General features: G+C 36.8%; 1 non-coding gene across 1 annotated transcript; it reads left to right on the forward strand.

Annotated features, from left to right (window-relative positions):
* Window positions 1–1814: 1814 nt before the first annotated feature.
* LOC143891492 (U2 spliceosomal RNA) lies at window positions 1815–2011 on the forward strand. The gene has a single exon (XR_013255373.1). It is a non-coding gene; the product is annotated as a U2 spliceosomal RNA (small nuclear RNA).
* The last annotated feature ends 3732 nt before the right edge of the window (window positions 2012–5743 follow it).

Below are 5743 nucleotides of genomic sequence, written 5' to 3' on the forward strand. Positions count from 1 at the left end.
AGTTCCATTTATATTATTTATTTTTCTTCCCATTAAATTGCAGGGATCATACTTTGGATACATTGTCTTAAGATAGATATATGCATTAATGCACCACTCGGAAAAAAAGAAGATATATGCATCATTGCATAAATCATATATATGCATGAATATATACAACATAATACTATTTGTACTAAAAACTACTGATTTGTACATTTTTTTTTTAATTTATAAGCATGGATTTCACTGCTTAACCCCGCTCAAATTTCAGCTTTGATCATAACTTCAACAGCACGTGCATTTTTACTAGTCTTTAAAAAAATGTCATCTGGTTGATCTGGATTTAAGGCTTCAAGGTACATGATTCTCATTTGTGGAAGAAAATGACTACTCTTTTGTTCTTTTCCCTTGAATTATTTATTCTAATATATAATAGTATATTGAATAATTTCCATGAGAACTAAAACATGTGTGAAGTCCGCTCATATTTCTTTTCCAAATAATATTCATCCAAACGAGATCAATACCGTTCTTAGAAAAAGCTTTCCATTTCAGCTTTGTTGTACCAAACGAAGGGAAGGATTTCTCCGAAAAGGAAAGGAGAAGAAAAGGCTTTTCCCGGAAAGTCTTTTCAGGGTGGAAATACCTTTCCTACAAACCAAACAGGCCCTTAATGTTACAAAACTATATAAAAAATAAAATGCAACAAATTAAATGGGAGAGAGCAAAGGGAAATGATTTTTTCACCCTCTTTTTAGCTTTTCAACCCCCAATTGTCTGTCTTTCCTAAACCAAAATGCCTCCATTTCCACCCCTTTTTGTTTCTGTTTTCTTGAAAATGATTTTATACGGGAAAGAGCTCCCCATTAGAATGAGACTCTCATGGGGATGGATGGGCAGTCCACACAACTTCCAAATAAGCAAGGATATTGGGAGAGCTATCTAACCTAGACTGAGAGAAAGATTTTTAAGAGTTTCCTTATGATTAACTCTAAATTTGTTATTTTGCTTCGTTTTCTAAAAGTACAAATAAAAATAACTAAATAAATTAAAGAAACAACTAAGCTAGTTTGGGCATGAAGTTAGCATAGGAGCAATTATAGGAGATTTCCTTCCATATGATTTTAGGAAGTGGGATGGTTGGGCAGCTAGTTTTTAGGGAGCCTCCCATTTCGTTTTTAGAGAGAGAGAGAGAGGAAGGGATCTTGTGAAATTTAATTTATTTTAATTTGGAAACAATACCGGCCAAAAGGGAAAGATTCTATTCTTAATTCTTATAATGGAAGCATTTCTAATCTATGGTGAAGACGTCCAAGTGCTAGTTTTGTTTTAGTTTCCTTCAGATTGCAAATTCTACATGATTTTTACTTATGCATAATTCCTAGTAAATAAATGAACATCTTCCTAATTGGATGATTTTGGTGATTAGAGAAAGGCTTGTATGAGCTAAGAAACAAATAAATTTCTTTAGAATAGATTATCTCTCTCTCTTGGGTTGTAGAAGTAAAACTGAAATACCTTGAACTTCTATTTTAAACCTAATATGGTAATTAATTTCTTTAATCATGATTAAGAAGGTTAATTATGATTAGAAGTTAATAAGAAGAATAAGGATGATTAAGTGTTTAGGTGAGATTAGTGTTTATTAATTGATTTATTTAATTATTAAGCTAGATGGGTATTTTGGTAACTTAACTAGGTGACATAAGTGTAATTGGGGAATTGTGCTTATTTGTTGGGTTTCTCTCTTCTTTAGTCCCACATCGGCGAGGGAGGTCAATAGGAGGAGAGGACCTTCCTACAAAAACTTAGTGAAGGCCACGAGTACAATCATACCTTTCTCGGCCTTTTGGCTAAGATCAAGTGTAGTATCTGTTCTTATCAGTTTAATATCTGATACGTGGTCCATTGGATCACATGATATTAATCTAATTTTTTTGTGGGAGAGGGCCCACTATAATAGCTAGCTATTGGGGCCCTTACTCGTCGCCCGTGCTTTGCACTACTGCACTGGCCTGGCGCATCCCAACCAAAGCATAATATAAAATTAATGCTAGTAGGAAGGTACCTAAAACAACAGATTATATCCCTATACTCTGCTTAAGTTTGTATCCATTTGTTTTAATCAAAGCCCATTTCGCATGTCATTTCTACAATAGAGCCCAAAATCAATTTCCAACTAGCTAGAATTTCCTAGATTAAAATTAACTTTGATAGGGTCCACCCCACATGAGCAGATTGAACCACTTTCCACGTTATCTAAACATCTTTTTCTAACATGGTAATTAACTTAGAGACATCTCATTAATTAATGAATTTGAACTCGAGGATAAGATCATCTCCCCATTCAATCAATCTGAAGAGCTACAACAATGCTCACTTTTTTCATAAGGAAGAAGATACATTTCTAGATGTTCTCTCCATGAAATTAGTTTAGGGTGTTGTGTTGGAGTTTGAGAATCAATTTTTAGTCCAAAACCAATTCTTGGCAAAATTGGATGTTTAGTTCGCAGTAGTAGAATTGATTTCAGACCCAAATCAATTGGGGGGGGGGGGGGGGGGGGGGGGTGGCGCGGCTTACGGAGTCTGTGAAATTGATATTTGGTCATTGATCATATCTTGAAATTGTTTGGGATGTTCGCCATTGCGAACCCGCTGTATCAGGCCTTGGTACGGCCTCTACATGATTGGGTCATGGAGGTTCTGTCTAGTCTTCTGACTGATGGAACTTTCGATCAGACGGCTCCCCTTAAAAGATTCAGAGAGAAGGTTGATCTCTTCTCTTTTGATCTTAAAGCTGCGACCGAAACTTAGCCCCTTTCATGATTACGGACTTAATTGGTCTAAGATGAAAAAAAAAACGGTGAAACTGCTGGAAAAATGGGGTGGAAATATAATTTGATCTTCTTAACTACGTGATCTAAGATGCATCTGGCTATTAGACTACCAGAGATTGGGAGTATCAACACAAGTACCTAGATTGAACTTGGCTTTGAAGTTATCAAATGGGATGGGGTTGTGCCTATCAAATGGGACATGAGGGCTGTAAGCTAGATCATTAAAAACCAAAAGAAAATATTCTAAAAGCAACTCATTAACTCATAAAGGTCCCAAACCAACATTTCAGATCTCAAGGACACAGACCAAAGTTAAATAAAACACGCTCTTCAAGCACACATACCAAAGCCTTAGAGATATTAAAAAGAATACTGTTTTAATAGGATTAACAAAAGATACTCTGACAGATATAAACATAACCCAAAGCCTCAATCAAATTAATTCAACTGATGTAACCTCAAACCCATTATTACAATATATACTTACTGATTCATACATTTATAAGCATAATAGAAACAAAGCCTTTGTCAACTCTAACCTAAGTGTATAATTCCTGAAAAGTTTCAGTTTCTTCGCAAACACCCCTCACAAACTGAACTCATGTGCATTATAAAGAATTATGTCCAAAAAGGAAGTCTCCAACGACCAGCAAATATCTCAAACAAAAAAAATTGGTCATGAAGTAACCATTCTCCTTTAGAGAACAAATCAAGGATAACAAAGGTAGTCTTAGCGAAAGCTTCCACCTTGTAATAAAATTGTGTTCTACTTGAAACAATCATGAAGCAAAAGAGGGAATTATCACACATACACTGATGTAATGAAGGAAGAATGGTATCATTATAAGAGTAAAATTTCGGCTAATATCTCAAGAACATAAAGCTATAGGATACTAACTAGTAGTGCCAAAATAAAAATCAATCAATCAACTTTTCCTAAACTCTATGTTTCAGTTTGATCTAAATTTATAGCAAGACAATATATTCAAACCTTGGCAATAAAACACTTTTCAAAATTCAAATACAAGTGAAAGAAAATGTGACTTCCCTGAATAATATTCTATATAAGTAAATGATCACCTAGCTGCTGGCGCAATTTTCAAAATTACTAATGCTAATAGCCAATTCTCAAAACAAAACAAAACAAAAAATTTCATGTATCAAATTGAAATAAAAGCAAAGATCAAATCGATTACTAGCACTTGCAGAGAACTTCGAAAGCAGGTATCATTCTCCAAAGAGATTCATTAAATCCCCTGTCTTTTACACTTGCATTATCCTTTTTTAGAACTTCGAAATGATCAAGCTTCGTTGGAACCTAGTTGATTTTGCCTTTGAAAAGCTCTGAAATGCTCAAACCTTGCTCAAATCAAACAAATTTCTGCAATTTCTCCTCTTTACAATCCTCTCAAATTTCTCTCTGTAGCTTTCGATCTCTCTCTATTTACAACTCTTCTTTGTAGATCTTTATATATATTTTTTTTCAACAAATTCGTAGATCTAGGGCTCTTAGTTAGGGTTTCGAGAAATAAACAGATGAAAATCTATCTATAGATGAAGAAAACAAAAAGAAAGTGAAGATCTATACAGAGAAAAAGTAAAGAAGGACTTTGATCGGAGAAGGCCGGAATCTAGTGAAATTAGCCGGAGAAGATAACCGGAATTTGACAAATCTTACCAGAAATGATAATGATTCACCAGATCTGATGAAGTAAAGTCAAGATCTAATAGAATCTTACCGAAATTTGGAGTTAGCTGAAGGTTTTGAAAGAAGATAATCAAAGTGATGGATGATCTTAAGGGCCCGGCCAGAGCTTGAGTTCGCCGGAGAAGATGATCCAGTCGGAAAATTGGCCGAAAGACGATCGGAGAAGAAATAGGAACAGATTTAGGGTTTGGATCGCACGAGATCTATTCTCTCTCTCTAACTTCGCAGAGTTTCTCTCTCTAAAAGGGGGAAAATGGAAATTCTGAATTTTTCTCTTTTTCTTCAAATGAGTTTAAACAGATATTTATAACAAAAATCGGGAAAATGGGCTTTTTAGGAAGCCCAATTTAGTATTTAGTTCCCCCCGTCCAAGGAAATGTGCTCTAAAGGCATCACAACATTATCCACAACATTAACAGCAATACCATAGGGTATTTAGTTTCCTCGTAGGCAAAAAAGTTGGAAGTAAAAAAATTATATTAGAAGAGATCTGCACATCTCCAGGGATGGCTTTTGAGGCCTACCTCATATTGGGCTGGTCTCAAACTCCCGGCATTCCTGAAATAGCACCCATAGCCTTGTTTTATTTCTAGGTTAGTAAGCTTTAAATGTCATGGCTAAATTATGTTTTTCCTGATGGAGTCGGAATCCGAGTCTGCGATCGTGCGGTGGGTAGAGAACCTCCGCGGGGTCTGCAATCACAAACAGAGGGGTCAGGGGGGTCCCGGGTGGATCCCGGACGACCACTTCGACACCCAAGTCAGATTTTGGACCAACAGTATAAAGAACATCAAGAAAAGGCGGAGGTTTAATCAGGTTTACCAAGGCCAAGACGCAGGTTCTTCTTTTGGCATGTGGGTGGATGGGTCGGAGGGGATGAACAGGGAGAGTGGGACCAAGCTCCCGGCCTCCTCTGTTGCTGCCTCGCCTCTCTCTTTAGAGGGTTGTCTCGAGGGAGATCAGATTGATTTTTCTCCTCCCCTTCTCCTCCTTTTAAGGGGTGGCGTTCGGGTCTTTTCATCATTACGGAGAGAAAACCTTCCTTCGCAGGATTGGGCTGTTCTCCTGGTTTGACGGCGCGCATGGTTTCGCTGCACAATCTCTTCCATAATTTGTGATGATGAGGCTTGGACGGCGAGAAGGTGACACGTGGCGTAACTGCATGGTCCTGCCGCTCATCAACACCTTTCTTAATGATGATTAAGCTCCATTGGTG

The sequence above is a fragment of the Tasmannia lanceolata genome, unplaced genomic scaffold (assembly GCF_043159265.1).
Source record: "Tasmannia lanceolata isolate RefF3 unplaced genomic scaffold, GAP_Taslan_0.1 ptg000013l, whole genome shotgun sequence".
Lineage (NCBI taxonomy): Eukaryota > Viridiplantae > Streptophyta > Magnoliopsida > Canellales > Winteraceae > Tasmannia > Tasmannia lanceolata.